Source organism: Dinoponera quadriceps, unplaced genomic scaffold (genome assembly GCF_001313825.1).
Source record: "Dinoponera quadriceps isolate SergipeBrazil2010 unplaced genomic scaffold, ASM131382v1 scaffold1750, whole genome shotgun sequence".
Classification (NCBI taxonomy): Eukaryota; Metazoa; Arthropoda; class Insecta; order Hymenoptera; family Formicidae; genus Dinoponera; species Dinoponera quadriceps.
Window position 1 is genome coordinate 1337451 of NW_014556445.1, and position 18777 is coordinate 1356227.

Below are 18777 nucleotides of genomic sequence, written 5' to 3' on the forward strand. Positions count from 1 at the left end.
ATAATCTCTATTTCTTTTTTACCGACATTAGAAATTTCGAAAAGATTGGAAGATTTAAAGAAAATGAAAAAGAAGGATGTGTATACCTTGTTCTTGCACTTTGCGTATTCTAATCTGTCCTAGAGTCAGCTTCTAGTCGTTACTGTGGACAGATAGTCAATGGTATCACACGAAAATATGATTCGATTGTACATGCAGCGTTAATTAACGATCGCATGTTAATTGACGATCGTCGAATGCTACAAGTGACACGTCTGCCATATCGTACGTACAATCGTTCTGATGTATAATTGGTAATTTGATTATTCGATAATTTGACCATCTCGTAAGTACGAAATATTTTGAGAACGTTATTGTCATGATTTCTCGGTCTTCGGAGATTTTCGTCATTGATTGGCGGGCGATAACGGTTCGCGATTAGTGAAGGGTAGAGACGAGGGGAATTGGTGAAGGTGCCAATTGTTTTGGTACTCTCACGTACTTGCCCGTGTCTCGAGCCGACATGCGACATACACATACATACAGCAACGCGGAGTATGTGTAATCGTGCGTTGTTTACATTTCCCGCCGGGCGATCAAAATATTTCGTCGGCTATTGAAATATTTGATCGGGTATTCGTTGGCATTGTGTTAGTTAACGCACATTTCTCCGATCGAATCGTATATCTGTGAATATCAGTGAATGTCCGAAACCACGAAGCAGCCAGGACAGAATGCTGAATTGAGCAGCCAGGACGAAGGTCGCCGGGATGCGAGCAACGATATATCATATATTTCCAGGTATGTCAAACCTTTACTGTAAAAATCTTGTTTTTGTACTGAACGTTTAACGAACTTAGAACGAGAATTAGCCGACAACCGAGTCGAAATTTAGAATCAACTGTGAGATCAGCTTTCATAGTTTGTCATCATTTGATAAATAATCATAACTTCATAAACCTCTGGTTGTTTGTCCATCTACATTTATTTCGTACAACAAGAGATTTCGATCCATACATCCAAATTACGGTCTAATACGAATCTATAATCAATTATTCTTTCCATCGAAGATCATAAATGCAATTCATCATATAGAGTTAACGACGAGTTACGATTGAGAATATATATTGCGAGATAACCGCGGAATGCGGACGAGCCGGAAGTAACGTCGCATTGTCTTGGTGGAAATAGGGGGAGTCTATAAATCTAAGCCCTTGTGATTTCTTCCTCTTCATCTCTAAATCATATAAAAATTTCCAACGCCAATAAAAAATAATCAATAAGAAAAAGATTATAAAGGGAGTTTAGTATCTTATTTATGTATTAGATTATATTATTCAATATTTACTTATCGTATTCCATATACAGGTGAGTCAATTACGTAATTCACACAATATTTATTGAAATTTGGAAGAAAGATTGAAAAATGTAGATTGAATGTTGAGATAAAATCGAATGTTAAATAATTCTTGAATAAATGCCTCTTCAAGCCTCAACGTGGAGAAAAACGATTTGCAGCATCAAGATAGGACAATGGCCAATGTAGGTATCGTATTTCGAAATTCTCCATTGATCCTCCAAATTCGATAATATTTGCAGAATTAATTAATGTAGAGTCAAATTTCGATTCGGGTTGCTAATTTAACAAGATTGCGCGCGCGTGTGCTTTCGTATTTCTTGGCGCCGCTCCTGTGAGCAAATAGCTACCGAGACGAGTATGCAGATTAATCGCGGGGCAGCGGCGATATCACTGTCATCCGTCTGCGAGATAACCGCGGAATGCGGACGAGCCGGAAGTAACGTCGCATTGTCTTGGTGGAAATAGCGCGGAACCGAGATGGAAGAGACAGTACCTTAATGGCCTGATTTCATTTGCAAATGTCATCAGGAATTTTCGCTACGCCAACGGAAGCGCCTCGCATGCGAGATTATAAGCGTAATACTATGGAGCGTAGCGTAATCCTACTAACGCATGCCACTTAATTAATTATACGAAAGAGCCGTCGCGCTTCTTCTGCTCGCGCGCTTTCAATTCGTAAATTATAAAATATAGCATTACGCCTTGGCGCATATAGTGTGGATAAAGGTGGAGAAATGCTGCGTAACAAATAGTGCTCGGTGTGAGATTGAAATTCATTTTAAGAGTGGGGCGCAGAGCAATTTATTTTTTGGAACAACGAGAAAAGAGTCGCATCGTCGGGAAGATGCATATTTAACTTTTAGAGAAGCATGATCGGCCGACATGCGATATAATCGGATATATCGCATGAACGGATACGAAGCGTGGTATACGCGCAATATACGCGATCTCGTTTTCTGTAGATCCCAATTAAAGTCTGATCAGCCAATATTTATAGATATAAAACGTCGGACGATTATCCGCTGTTATAACAGTCATTAAGATAAAGAGCTTTAATTACGTGCCTCGAGAAGCTACTGTGAATCCCCTCAGTGTACGAACAGGTCATTGACAGCAAACGGACACGATGATGGCACCGATTTTCGCAAAAAAAAAAAAGAAAAGAAAACCCGCCGAGCGATTCATAATCAATTTTACGAAAAGATATTTCTTCACACAGCTAAACTATTACAATCATATTTATTTTATCCTCTTTTGATATTATGTATTTATATTTAAATGAGATTAATATCTCGTTAGTAACATGTGATTGGTAATTGATGCGACACTCGAAACAATCCTCGACGATCGTTCTCGTGCAATCGCGAAAATCGCGCGCTGTGGACAAAACCGAATTTTCGTTCTTTTTATTTCTATCTGACTACGTCGAAGCACAAGAGAGAGTTTGAGCCGGTAATGACAGTTAAGGGGCCCTGTAAAACGATACAAAACGGAGAAAGTTGGCGGTGTATCTCACTGCTCTCGAAAACTTCGCGGATGAAAAAATGTCAAGGGCGCGATCGGCATAAGTTTCTTCCCTGAAGAAATTTCGAACACCCCTTGGACTGGCAAGAATCCACATCCCTACTGTTTTCCCGTACCTTTGTATTATGCACTTCCGAAAGTTTCACGAGCCTTTAACTTGGAAGGCACGGGCCTCCCCTTGCCCCGGCCAGGGAAATTTCGCTTAAGTTTACCATTACGTTTTGCGCGATCCCGCAAATTACACACGCTTTCCGTAGTAACCGTAGTCTTATTGCCAAACTTTGCCCGAATGGACTTAAGAATAACGAAGCTTTTTCCATTATGAGGGGAAACACAGGCGGGGGAGAACGCGTTTCCGCGATTGTTGTGGCGAATTGATGTGAGCCTTTTGAGAAATTAAAGGAAACGACGGTAGGTGGAGGAAAAAAGTAATATTGTATCCCGGCACTTTGCCGTCATTTCATATTTCCAACCCGCGCGCGCGCGCTTATAATCCAGCCGGAGAAATCGCAGGCTGTAATCATCGTTGCGGTAAAGATGATGAGTATTCGTGCAAAAAAGTAATGAATATTCACGGCCAAGTAAGTCCGAATAATACTAGAGATACTAGACGAAACCAAATCACGCATATCGCGTTTTCATCTTTTTGTCGAGCAAACGAAATAACCGGAAAGTTATCAGACCCTCCGGACAGGAAACTCAATATTCCGGCTTAATAAGCAGGAAATATTTGCTCGTGTTGTTGTGTGCTCCGGTAATACTCAGCAGCGTTTCATGTGGAGCGCTCTTTTTTCGCGAACCTTCTCTTTTTTCAGCAGAGAGAAATAAGCAGGAGCAGCATATTGGCGGCTCTGCTTACCGGAACAAAAAAGCCCGAATACGTTGTGCATTTCGCCATGTAGCATGATATTTAGGTTGCTTTTCGGAGCTTTCGGGACTTGTATATTGAATATTATTGGGAATGGAATTACACACACACCACAGCGGAGCGGGAGTAAGTCGCGAGAGAGGAAGAAAGAGAAAGCGAGAAGAACGGGAGCAACGAGAAAATGTATATCAATAAAAAGCCTCGGGAAATTAAATACGAATCCCTCTAATTCGTCGAGAGGCACTTTCTACTCCGAAAATTCACAATCGACTCTGTCAGCTGGCCGTGATCACTCGTCTTTCACTTGCGGTGTATACGTAATATTCCGTATGAATGAACCGAACTATCCTGATATAGTCACCGTTCCACGCAACGTTCTGCGGGAGCGATAAATCACGCGGCACGGCAAGTGTTGTACGAGATAAATGGATTACCCGAAATACCGTGGTTAATACGCCGTAAATCAATTTGGTCGCGTAGATGTTTTTCGATCGACCAAATCTCGACTCCCTCCCCCTCCCCTCCTCCGCCTGGAGTACCAAAGTCGAATTATTTGCATTAATAAAACGATTAACCTCCTGGCGCGTAAAACAGTTATCTCGCACCGTCGCAACGTTGTTCGTTCGTTTAAACGAGATATCCCGGCGAGCCGATAGCGCCCTATTCGGCTCTCTGAACGCAACACCGCACGTCGTCGATAAAATATAATTTAATGCTAACGTTTTCCTCTATCTCTACGCACGAACGTGCATATATTTATTTACGGGAAACGCCCGTGATTAAAACAAAAGAGTAACACAACGAGAATATCATTCATTTCGTTGAATACGCCAATAAAGCGTTTGCCCTTTCGTTAATATCGACTGAACTCGCCTCGTGGGAAAATATGGGAAATATGCCGCGGGAAAATCCAAGTTAATCTTTCTTGTCCCGGGGGGAAACGAGGAGTGTCAGGAACAGGCCGGGCCACGAGACAGGCTTAGTAAGCGTCGTGCGAGAGAGAGAGCCCGTACAGGCGCAAATTGAGTCGAGCTAACGATCGACGGTGACAAAATGTTTCGGCTGCTCCGCCGCGCCAGAACGGGTTTGCTCGCGTTCATTAATAAGCGAGAAAAAGGAATCCCCGTTTCCGGAGGAGCACTTTTAACGATCCCCCGCCGCCCTTCGTTCGCCAGGATCGGAGCGCGTCGCGATACGAAATTAGCCCCGAGGGTTGCTCGGGGCGGCAGGGGTAGGTAGGAGGTAGGTAGCGAACGCGTCCGCGGCATTTGTGCCATGCGAACCGTGCCTAAATATACGACACGCGGGCCTATGTGGACACGCGTATTTACACGCACACGGAGCGCGCGCGCGTGCATGCGAGCGCGGCCGGGAAGGGCCCATCGCGAAAACGAATGAGCGTATAAATCAGCGGTAACGATCGTTCCGCAAACAGCTCGCGAGGCTAACCAGTCGCCAAATTAAATAAGTCCGCACCGATGACTATCTCGGTATCGAAAGGGTGCGCGCACATTTGCCTAAGTATGCGCTCCGAGCGCTCGGTTCCTCGCGCCTCCCTTGCTTACGTATGAATTCCTCGACTAACTCGGGGAACCTTTCCTCGACGACAATACGACATTTAGAGTTTATCATTGGGTTTATCGTTCGTCGAATCGCGCGACAGGCGATGTATACACAGATGCATACACCGAAGAAAAAGTGCTGCACTTCAAGTAATATTTATTTGATTCAAGTAAAATTCTTACTCTTTGATAAATATTTACTAGAAGTAGAAATGTAATCGACTACACACAATATATTTCTTTTGTATAAATAGATATTTGCTTATATATGTTAAAATAATCGCTACAAGTATTAAACTTATAATATTGACAACATCGGAATTTATTTTTACTGAAAATATTTACTGGAAATTCAAAAAAATCTGAATTTAAAACCAGTAGATTTCTTCAACGGGAAGGAAGTATTACATAATCCTTAGGACCGTTTTACATTCACATTCAATAATTCATTTACAAACAAACATATTACTGCGTTCAAATAAATAATAACCGTAAGCTATTAAAATATACTTACATAAGTTGAGAAAAATATTATCTGATTTAAGAGAAAAACAGGTAGTTGTATTTTCTTGATTCTAGCACTTTTTTTCCTGTGTACGTGGGACACAAATTCAGATTGTTGACAATTCGAATGGAATATTCAGAAATCAAATTATGTAATTCCGTTAAGTCTCAAGATTGACAATTCGCAAAAGTCTCGTGCTTGCAATCGCCCGTGATTCACGATGACTTTTTCCACGCTTTTTCAGTTTCTCACGTTGAAAAGTCAACTTCACGCTGCTCGTGAGATTCCCGCGGTTCGGGAAAATCAGGAAATCCGGGGATACCTTATGCAGTGCTTTGGTATGCAGCTAGCGCATCCATCTATACGGAGACGCGTTATTCTTGCGCGGCGCGGCGGTATTCCCATGGCCGTCGTCGTAACCCGTGCCGAGGATTCGTCCTGCTTAGCATATAACAGCAATAAAGAGGAGATTTATGCGTTTGATACAATAACCGGAAGATTCCGATCGGTTCGTTCGAACTGCAACAGCTGGTCGGCCCCTTCCGCGGCCGCTGTGCCGCCGACGCCAACATCGACGTCGAGCACCGAGAGACGGGCGTCACGTGCATGTGCACGGGGGCTAAACGGTTCGCACGTGCACCTCCAATAACTAGACTTTCCGGCCCTCGCCAGGTAGTTATGGAGCTTCCCGTGGAATTACCAGCGCGACTTATTGAGAAGTGCGCGAAAATAACGACGGTCCCGGCGACAGGAGTTGCGCGACGATCGCCGAATTCGCGGAGGCAAAGCCGAGCGATGATAAACGGACGTGAAAAATTCAACGTCGCTCGGCGAAAGGCACCTAAGGGTCGTCGTATTCTTTTCCAAGAAAAATCTGAGAACGACAACCGGGGGGGACAAGTCGCTCGGTTAGGGTGTTATTTCAGTGACAGGTCAGCAGACACGTTATACGATCCGACGAAAGTGACATAACCGTAAAAAATCGTCATGATGTTTCTTCGTTCGTTCCCGCATGTCGCGAACGCTCGGGAGGCCGGGTGCGAGAAATCTGTTCGGCCGATTTATCGGGTCGGCGCTCTCTCGAGCGCCATGTGCGTTCGGCGAGAAATGATCGCGTGGGAGTACAAAAAAGAAAATTCGGCGTCATCTTCTCCCGGCAGACCCTCTGAAGACGGTCGTACACAATCGATATTGTTAGAACGACAACGATGTACGGCGATAGTGTACAATGTTGGACAGAGAGCTTGCGATACTTATTTTTTGGATAATTCTTCGGACGCATCTTGTGTCCAATAGAAGAATTTGTTTTTTAGTTATTCTTAGAAGATACACTTTCCTATTGGATATGAGATACGTTATGAAGTTCGCTAAAAAAAAGTGTCGCAACCTTTCTGTTCAGTACCGTAAAGTCAATCACAGAATAGTTGCAACAGTTTTTCTTTACGTTTCGGAACATACAAAAGTTACGACGGAGCGAACCTGTGATTCACGAACATGCACAGTAGACATAATTAAACAGTGTCAAAATTACATATGTAATTTTGACATATACATATAGAATTTTAACAGCTGTCCGATCATTTACTGCGCATGTTTGTAAATCATGGTTACGCTTCGTCGTATCTCTCGTATGCTTTGAAACATGTAAAAAAAGCTGTCGCAACCATCCTGTGACCGACTGTACAAGTGCATACAATACGCTATATACGATGTGGCGTGCACCGAATAGATTATGAAAGAGAAAGAGAAAAAAGAACGCGCGGCTGCTTTTTTCTTTTACGTCAAATTCGATACGCCGCTTTAAACTCTAGACCGCTTTAGGTATGTTACTTTATTCCAGACTTGGGTTCGATGGGTACTGCTTTCCGATGCGCGTTACTGCACCGCCGCACGTCCGTATGTATCGTTTAACACTCCCTGCGGAGCTCCCGGGACCGAGAGAGAGGTATTTTTTTCCGTCTTTTTTAGCAGCCGCGTCCTCTCTCTCTCTCTCTCTCTCTCTTTCTCTCTCTTTCTTTATCTCTCGTGTCGACCGCACGCTATCCCACGAAACCCAATTCGAACAAACGCGCGTTTGAACACACATGCGTGCATAAATATCGCGTGCGTGCGTGCGATTGAGGGGGAAAAAAGAGGGAAAGGGAGAGAGAAGGAGAAAGAGAGAGAGAGAGAGAGAAAGCGCGCCGAGCGAATGCTTTTTGCAAGACCACTCCGGCGTAATACCTGCGTGGCGCAGCGCGTAATTGTATAGCGGAATAAACGCGGCCGCGTATCCACCGGGAGATGCGTTTGACCGTGCGCGCACACAGATCGCGTCGCGTATTGGTTGCGCACACCGTGCCGACGAAATGTTTGCTCAGACGAGAAATAACGAAAGTGCATGAAATTTATGTCGACGCGACGCCGAGCCGAATGGCCGTTTCAAATTTACTTTCGAAACTTTGGCGCAGCTCCGTTTGATTGATTAAAACAACCCTTCACCGCACGCGCGCGCTAGAAAATTACGTTCACGTGCGGCCTCGCTTTCTCTCACGTGGATTCTATAGACTATATCGGATAGATCGGATATGTGACGAAATATCTTCTTGTTTCAATATTCCATCTGCATAGAGAAACATCTGCGCGGTGTATATCGCGTATATCTCGAGTAAATATTCCAGATGAAAGAGCGAAACGACACGATATATGTTATATATAATGTGTCAATTTTACAATTTTATGTAAGACGAAGAAAATTCCAATTTTCTTGGGAAATTTGTAAAAATTTCTAAGAAGGCACTAACCTTCGTTCTTCATGTACATTGTGTATAAAATGCTATACTTCCGTCGCGCACAAATGCGACGTATTCGGAAGCAAAAAACGGAAACACGTCGCGTGCGTTAACCCTTCACTTACATAGGATCGATCGTAGGAGGTAGAAAATTTACGAAGGATACATTACATGCTACATATAACACGGTGTTTTAAAAATTTACATATTCGTTGTTCGCATGTGAACAACATGTCTGGTGTTTGTAGCAATTTCAAACACTTTGTTGCCTGATATTAATCCCCTCTATTGTTCCAACCTGTCCAACTTGATCAAGCCTTCATCATTTTCATTATCGCTTCCCCAGTACGATAGAGAACTTGTATAAAACGATAGTGCGCGCAAGGTTTATTGATATCGTGTGCCTTCTAAATATGTAAATTGATAAATACATCGAAGACGCTTTCGGTACGCAACGTGGATTAATATTCAACGCCGTCGACGCTCGTAAAATGATCTCTACCCTTAGCCAAAGGTCACGCGATATACCTAGCCTAACCCCGAGCAACAAATTTATTTTACGAGCGATGTGCTCAATAATAGTGCCACCCTTAAGTGATCATCTTACATGATTATGCGATGTATGAGTTAATCGTTGTAGCGTCGAGAAATAAAACATTAATTTCGTTCTCCCATTACAAGATGTAAAAGATTAGATATTAATGATACTTTTTACCATAATTCTTACCATAATATATAATTAAGAACAAAGTTTTTTCATTTTTCCTTCAGAAAGAAACCGAAAAATCCATGGAAAAATTGAGAAATCCGATTTTTCCCCATTCTTTTTCACCCGCAGAAAAAAAACCGAAAAAACTACGGAAGAATGAAAAAACCCAGATTTTTCCAAGCGTTTAAAACTATACTATAATGTGTATATTGCGGTTTACTATGTACGTTTATCATACTTGTAGGAATCGCATTATGTTTCTTATATATTTTCCCTCAAGACGCGTAATTGGAACTCCACTGTTATCGGTTCAGATCACTGATCCGATAGTTGCTCATACGCGAAATGAAACGATAAATATAAGTATCGCCAGCTATAAAAATGTAAGCGCCAAAATGTCTTGGAAATTAAATCGACAATATGGCCGGATCCTTCGCGACCTATCAATTTCTGATACGGATTATACCAAACGAATCCAACGAATTATGTTAATCCGCCGGTTAAAGACTCCGTCGCGTGACTCCTCAAACCTCGTATCTCGCCGTCGTTCAAACGTGAACAGCTTTGATAAGGTTTCATCCTCCTCTTTACTTCCGCAATGAACGAAGAAGAAATCGAATCACTCGGCCGGGCCAAGCGTCGTGAGCCCTAATTTGCATTTATATCGATTGCACGCCATAAACGAAAATATTAAATCCATTTTCGTGAGAGGCAGGGAGAAGGAGAGAGAGAGAGAGAGAGAGAGAGAGAGAGAGAGAGAGAGAAAGGGAGGGAGGGAGAGAGAGAGAAAGAGAGAAGAGGGAACCACGAAAGAGGGAGAGAAAGACTCGCCCACGCGATACGCGCCGCCACGTCCGACGCTTTATTACGACCCTCCGAAAAAATCAATCGTGCAAGAAGACGTGACGTGTCGCGCAGTGAACGGCATCGCGTTCGTCTCGCGTAAATATCGTGGTAATTTCGTAAAGCCATATTTAATCATTACAACCGTATTGCGAGCCTTCGCTCTTTCATCTGGGAGGAATTAATTTCTAGCCACTGCCTATCGCGGCGTTCAATGGCGGATTAAAAATTCGTGCAACGAGATCCATTGCCATAACACTTTGGTGTTAAATAATAATATGCTCTGGTGATATACACATTATTAAACTGTTGATATATAATTGATTGATCATATGGTACAACTTCAAATTTTTTCATATCAAAAAATACTTATATCGAGCATATAAGCCGGAATATCGAGGTCTCGCAAAAAATTGTTAGAGCTTTTAATGTGTTAATTAGCACATTTCGCGCTGTTTGTTCCGTAACAGGCATAATTGAATTACGCTAACGAGTGAAATACAAGTTCGTCGACCAAACTGGGATTAAATGTAATATGTCATATACACGCGCGCGTACCCATACGTTTTACGTATAACGAACCATTTGTTACGGCCCGTCCCGTTAACGAGGATAAATAATTGCAATGAATATATACGCATTTAATATTCATACTGTATTATGTCACGGTCTCTTTGTCGGCGTACCTCTCCAAATAATAATGCGATGATAATCCTTGCGTACCGTTAGATATCAGTACGAATGACGTAATCAACGATCATTACCAATTTATTAATACGCGACGATTCAGTCGAGTAGTTCCAGCCGAACGCCATATGCCGTGCGCGAAAGTTAATTTCGTGATAATTACCGTCCTTTTAGAGATTCTCAAAGAAACTTCCGTACAAATCCTCCTGACAACATCGAAATTTCCGGAACAATCAGAATCGTCTTTTCATTACGTACTTTTCATTATGCGATGCATCAGCTTCCTTGTGATCAATTTAATTTAAGGATAAAAATAAAGAAAATTTCGCTTAAATCGAACGTCATTAACTTTTGGCATATCACAAAGATCCATTGGATCTTAGTTTCCGAATTTCTTTCTTTAATCAGTTATATTTGCTAATTAAAATCTCATGATTTTTACTCTTTCTTAAAAATCTTTCAAAGGATAAGAAAAAAACTTGTTTTTCTTTTTATTTTTTTCTAATAAATTAGAGATCTTCCGGAGAACAGGGAGAAAATTTACTTATTTCTCTTTTTCAATAGAATAAATAGAATAAATTATTCCCTTAATTTAATTTACCCTACGGTGGTATACGAGGGTTAAAATTGGCCTTATAAATCATGAATACCAAAACGATCGTGATCGAGCCTCTTTAACCGTAAAACGGCCAGTTGTCGGCCGACGTAGTTAGCGTCGAAGAGCTCTAATTAGAATATCATGGGTCGTGCGTGACGACGCTCGACGTCGTCGAGAGAAAGTTTCGGCGCTTCCTAGCGTGACGTGCTTTCGTTATCCTGAGGCGCGCGCCCACGTAGACGCCGCATTCCTCCGCGATACGGCAACAATGCTATTCTCTCTTCAGTTTGACATCGAGTGTGTGGATTTAGGACTGATACAACGCGCGGAACGAACGAATGCCGGCTTTAATATGCATAGGATGGCGCCGCGAGACCTCGCGCGATATGCGCCCATAAGGACCCAAGGGCCTTCCACCTTTCCCTCCGCAGCACTTAAGACGCGGTATACAAGGTGTCTTACACACTCAGCGGATATTCTTTTACTCCGGAGGTCGTGCGCCGACTTTACAGTTGCTTTATCTTTCGTGGAGGGCGCGATGATGGAGGTCCGTCGTTCGGCGGAAGGTTTTAACGCTAAGTGTGTAAAATATATATCGACAAGTAGACCCTAAACTTCAATCTTTTCACATTCTCGTAAATTTTCGTTAATTTCTCCTTATCCTCGGTTAAAGAAGAAGAAAGATAAAAGGAACGAAACATTGTCGTATTTATTGAAAGATTAACAAGCAAGCGTGTTACAAAATTGACGGTGAAAATGATCGCCGGTGTTCTTAATGTTTGCTGTTAGCTGCAGGTAGTAGCTGCAGTTGAAATAATGGGCCTGAGACACCCCGTACATCCGCAAGACGGCGCCCGACCTCCTCAACCCGTGAATCATCGATTCACCACGGACACACCTCCCCATCACGTTCAGCATGTTTTTTCTATTCCACGTGTTTCGACGCGATGAACGTGTGAAACGCGTGGCGCTGGGCTCCCTGTTTTGCCCGGCGATATTTTAACTCCGTCAGCCTCGTCGGGATATTTCTTTAGAGTTCCCGCTCGATTGACACGTCTCAAGCGTTATTACGGGCTATTACGGGACGAATTAAAGAGGCGGGGAGCTTCTCTTTAAAGGCGTGTCGAGTTTCAAGGAAGTTAAGTTGCATCGTCGTCACTCGACGAGCTGACAGACAAGCCCGCGTACGCTTCGTAAATTCGCGAGTGTATACGCGAAAACTCCCGCTAAAATCCCGATGCGGAAGCTAATTCCCGCTGCGTTAAGCATTTTGCCTTCACCGAGCTACAATATTACAATGGAACGCATCACGATACACAACGTTACCGTCGTCTGTTCGGCACTGATAGGGTTAAACCGTGGCTCAGTACCAAATTAACGTTTATGACAGCTCGCCATTCAAGCCTAGTTTAAGCCTAGCACACGATCCGCTCAGAGACGCCATTATTACCCCCCGAATCCCATTCGGATCGAATTCGCTAGATATTTTTCTGCAGCCGCGTAATTCGACGTTGGACACAGGCGAGGAAAGATTAATCAACGTGCGCTATCAAATGCTACCTATTACAGAAGAAAAAAATGCAATTGTGCTTTTAATCGTGCAACGTGAGCTTCGCGAAGTTTTCCTCAGCGCCTCCGACGAGACGGCTGGACCGTGATTAACTTAAATACATCATAATTCTAACTCAAGCCTAATCGCAATGTAGATAAGATCAGTTCTCGGGGAAAATGAGAAAGAGAACGCATTGCTCGACGTTACTAAAAGTAACCGCTCGCACGCATTCAGGAATGCCGGCGGACTCAGCGAACGAGTTTTTCCGTCTGAAACCCGACTTACCCTCCAATCGGATTCGCTCTCGCGGTTGCTAAACATATTTACGGGTTCAACTCCTCACACGATTTATTCTTACGCGCGCTGAGACGCGTCGGAAGGTGAAGGGAACGAAAAAGAAAGAGAAAGAAAGGAAGGAGGAAAAAAGGAAAAATTCACGCAACATCGAAGCGGAGAAGCCGGTAACCGCGCCCGAGTTCGCCGCGTGTCCCTGATGCGGCGGCATCCACTTATGGTAACCCGGGTAATATGCCCTACTGCATCAGCCGGTATGTATCACCACCACCAGCCAGCACCACCACTTGCGGTCCGTGTCATTTACATATGTTGCGACGCGTCTGGCGTGCGACAGTTTCGTAGACAGCGGAACGAGATATCGCGCGCGCGCGAAAAGAGCGGATTTTCTCTCACCCTCGTCCGTTCGCCGCGTCGTTGCGCGTGTCTACGTCGCGTTCACCGCGAGTTGTGTGGCAATTCAGGGGGGAGGGGAGCACCCACTCGCGCGCGCGTTCGCGAGAGAACACCTCTCCCATCTCTCCAACCACCCACCCACCCGGCATCCGTCTAGCAGCGCGATTATCCACGTCTGCCGCTGCGGATGAGGTTCAAGGGCCACTCGAGCGGGATTCTAGCTCCTCCACGGTTGAATACGTCGTAATTAGTTTCTGCGGCGACAGGAACCGACCGGTTTCGGTATCAGGGTCGATTCGCGTAGTATAAACGTCCCTCGTCGCGCCCGCAAGCGTGACCGGGAATCCAGACACACATTCAGACTCAATAATGTGTATTTGCGCGAAAAAAAAGCCGCGTATCCTGCTCGGCGCCTAGACACCCGCAGCAGTTATCCGGATGGTTTACCAATACTGTTATTAATCTTCCCGGCGCCGCGGTACACGCGGTTTGAATCTCCCGCGTTTTTATTTTCATCCCCTCGTGAACAATAGCGAATATAATAGATATTCCCCCCTCCGCCGATCAATTGAGGTATCGAGCGAGTGTGTACGTGCGTGGATTCTATCAATATTTGAAAACAGAGTTTTTACAGAGGTTGCGTGGCTCTCTGTCATTCTCGGTGAAAAAGGAAAAGAGGAGCGGAGGGAAGAAGTGCGTGCGTCAAGCGCGATGACGGTTTGTCGTGCGTATTGTATTGTGCGGCATTACGCTCCGCGATGTGTCATGCTCGACAACGACTCTTCAAACAACTCGTTTCTCGCGTAAGTAATATCGTTGACGGTTACACCAGTGATTTTTTCGCGAATTTCGCCCTCGATCGTCGTTTCCTTCCTCTCGTGTCTTTCTTTCAAGCGAAAACGGAGGACGCGGCTACCAATGAATGTTCGCGCGGTGTCCGACGGGTGGAAATTAATTAGGCGAGGAAGTAAGCGAGTAAATTAATAAACGGCCTTTTAACGCCGGAGAGCCCGGAAACTGCGTAACAATTTGCGGGGAAAATATGCGGCGCGTAAAGATCTCGGCGAAGCGAGGAGCGCGCGGCAGAGCTTAGACGGTACCCCGGGGAACTGCTAAAGTGTTTTCGTGACGAAAGATTTTCGACGGCGGAAAAGAGGAGGAATCCTCGTGGTTTCGTGGTTATATATAGACACGTGTCAGCGCGCTCGCTCGCTCTCGCTCGGCCGTGCGCGAGCGACCACGCGGGGCTCTCGGATTTTTACGGAGCACGTAGCGATTCATGGGGTTCCTTACGAGCTGCCTGGCCAAAATTCATCCCCCAACATCCCTTCCGGGTCCCAAGATAGCTATCTGCCGCGGAGTGTGAAGAAAAGGTACGTAAAGCGCGAGGAGCGGTGAGAGTGGGTTATGTATATCTCCGGCACCGGCGGTGGAATGCCGAAACAGTTGAGAGAGTTTATTTACACCGGATACGGAGAAGTATTGTTCGCCGCACGTATATAACGTATAACGATAGCGATGTGGGATAAATGCATTTGCCGATGCACGTCGAAGTTACGTCTACTTTTGATCCGTACGAAGCAATCACGCGGTGTTATTGCAACTTGTTTTTCGAAACGGCCCTAACGGGCTGTCAGGATGCTCCTTCATGAACGAAAAAACATAAAGATCGGAGAATACGAGGTAACAATTTTCCCACGCGAGATCTCGTTTTCGAGAAAGCCAATTCTGCGAGTCGAGATATCAGTACTTTCGCGCTCTCACCTGGCTGGTACTGCAAAGCCGGATCGTTTAAATTTTTTAAACGGAATATTTTATATTTTATTTATGTAGATGTTATCGAGAGTTTCGATGACGTATGATATACGATCGTCCGTATCGCGCTTAATAATGACAATAATTTCCAGTGACCTCCTGAAGCAGCCTTTGCGCCCGGCTACGCCGAGAATAAATTACTCGGCAACGCGCATACTTTCGCACATGAATTACTCATCAACTGCTGCCACCGCTACTCGAATTAACATGTACATATTCCGTCGCGCGGATTAATCGAACGGGACCTGGTGCGATCTGTATGTTATTATCTTAACGTGAGAACACGCGAGCACGAGGTGGCGCGCGATTATTTCATTCGATAACAGGCTCGAGTGTGGAACTGCCTCTCTCTTTCTATCTCTCTCTCTCTCTCTCTCTCTTTCTTCCTCTTTTTCCCCTCCTTTTTTGGACCGCGGATCGAGAGGCTAACGAACAGTTTCAATGAGCCATAATGTAACAAATGGCGCTACGGCGATCGAATTTGCAATTAGTCGCGCGAGAGGCGAAAAGGGTTTTCGCGCTGTGCGCGAAGTTGCAGTTAGCGACCAGGTGTTACACGGCCGGTATTATTTTCAGGGCGCTGTAGCAGTAACAAATGGCACCTAAGTGGGTGCGCGATTAATCGCAGGAGACTCATTTAACGTCGCGTGCCTTCGAGAATTCGGGTCGCCTTACCCAACGTATTACAAATTCATATTTACTGTTAGCGATATATATCACCTCTCGCTCTGAATACGCCCTGATTAATTAGCCTAGCGCGCGAATAGTAATGTCCGTTTCCCCCGAGGATAATAACCGCCCACGCCCGTAAATCGAGCGATTCGCGAGTTATAGAAAATCTATGCGCGCTCTATTTTATAGAGCCCGCGAAGTGTATATACGCGAGACATCGCGCCGCCCTTGTTATCCCGCCGCACCTGTCGGAAAATGCGGCCGCATTGTTGTAACGTTGACGTCAAACGCGATTGTTTATATTCGGCAAATATAGGTTGAGTCACGTCAGACTAATGGCTGAATAATGGCGACGATACGGGCGAATTTTCTCGAGCTTTACGATAATGAGGTGTTTGAATTATCTTCTTGCGATGCTGACAAACGCAAGTCGTTAAACATACGTTTTAAACACGTCCAAATCCTGACGCATGTTTTTAAAGCACGAGCGAAGATCCGTGAGACGCTGATTTCCACAGCTCTCCCTTCTCTCTTGCCTTTTTCTCCTCGCCGTCCCTAATTGCGACGCGGAGACGCAGAAAGGAATCTCAAAAAGAAAGGTGTTCCTACCGAAATAAGAAAACGACGTTTCTCTTCTCTTCGATGACTCGACTTTGAGCATCCTTGCGAAGATCGCGGCGAGATTTATCGACGGAAATGGGAGACTTCAAATGGCGGGGGTGAGTCTCCCGGGTTCTTGTCTCACGTGCGATATTTACGATCGCGTTCGCGTGCGTGAGACTCGCAGGAGATCGGGCGGGGACTATGAGGACTACGAGGACGAGGAGGACGACATCCCGCAGTTTCGAGCGGGCGTCGTGTACATAATACCGATGGCCCGATGATATCGGAAATTCTACACGGCACGAAAGGAGGGAGGAGACGCGCGGACGCGTCTTCATATGCACGGACACATGCGCGTGTATACAAGGGCGTACATACACTCAAGCACACACACAAAGGTATGTTGCATCGTCTACCTTCCAGCCCGGGAGGTAACACTATACCACCGGCGGGATATCGTGTCCTGGAGATCTTCCTCTCCTTAGATCAACCGAAGTCCTTTGAGGATGGACCTACCTATCGCGATCCCACACATCGTGGAAATATTTACGAGGTCGGTCACGTTGTAATTGGCGCCGCTTAAAAAATTACTACCTGAAATTCTGTGAAAGGACTCGACGATGATGGGCTCGCGTGATGAAAATATACAGTAAGATGTGCACCGCTTTAAAAAAAATTCCAGTCGCGTACTTTGAAAATATGATTCGTCGGAGCGACGTGCCGGAGCGAAGAGTTACGATAAGAATTAACGATAAGGCTAATCCCTCCTCCTACCCTCGTCTTAACGAATTCAGAGAGAGAGAGAGAGAGAGAGAGAGTTTCGTCGACGTCGCGAGATGGAGATTGCATTAACGCGGCCTCGCCGCGAATAGATCGTGGAGATGCGCAGGCCAGAAAGCGATGCCACGTTCACGTGTACGAAATACACGCTTCCATAAGCTCGTAAACGGATTTACGTTGATAATACGTTACGACCGGGCGGAGGATAAGACCCACGTAGTTTGCCATTCGGCAAGCGTCCCGGCAACGAAATTGGCGATAGCACGTGTACGGAGTACCGAAACGAAATCAAGGGAAAGCGAGAGTTCTTAAATATTAGGCAACAGGGCCGAAGAAAGGGTGCGCTCGGGATTCGAATAACGCGCCGGATGAATGGGCAAGGCATTTAGGATGGAAGACTGCGCGGGTGGCGAAATTACGCGAATACAAGATCCTAGGAATTACGACCCCGTTTTCATGCAGACATTTCTGCTGGCAGACGGACCGATAAATAACAAATTCGCTTCTCTTCCGAATGAAAAACAGTACGTCAAGAGATCATTTCTTTTTAACGCGATACTGTGTTTTATTTTTCAATATTCCAGAATTCACTCAAGCTAAAAATCAGAAATGTAAATGAGAATTTTTTTTATTGGTTGACGAGAAACCTGTAATTTACCCGGGAGATCTCGCAGCTAATTTGTACGTGAGTAAGAGTCATAAAATATAAATCTGTAATATATATTTCTCTAAGTTTGCAATTATATTTCAAATTCGTGCGAAACGGTAATGTATGAGAAGGACAGATGACACAACGCAGAAATGTCGACAATTTACGAAATTTGCCGGGAAACTCGATAAATACTGGAGACAGTGCAGTACGAGACAAGACGGGACGAAATGAACTCGAGAATAACGGAAAAAACGACTGAAAAGATCTCCCCCCTCCTCTCTCTCTCTCTCTCTCTCTCCGTCGGTGGTTAACTTCCATTTAGCGAACATAGAGCAAGCGTACGGAGTAAACTTCGTAAGTGGTAAAAACGGTCTACCGCAAAGGAGGGAGAGAATTTCAAAAGGAAAGGTAAACCAAAGAGGTCCGCGGAGTCAACTCGATGGCGGTTCTCTCTCCTGTAGTAATTACTGGTTCTCGGATAACAAGTAACTATGGGAACGGTACTGTAATTTTCAGGAAAAAGGACTTCAAGGGTCGAACCACGGTATTCTCTTTCAGAACATTTTATTACCGGGAAGATTATGCCGACTGATAGACGTAACAATGT

At 44.8% G+C, this 18777-nt stretch overlaps 1 protein-coding gene across 1 annotated transcript in view; it reads right to left on the bottom strand.

Annotated features, from left to right (window-relative positions):
• Positions 1 to 18777, bottom strand: part of LOC106747455 (tyrosine-protein kinase transmembrane receptor Ror) — a 254793-nt gene that overhangs the window by 208465 nt on the left and 27551 nt on the right. The gene's annotated exons all lie outside the window — the stretch shown is intronic.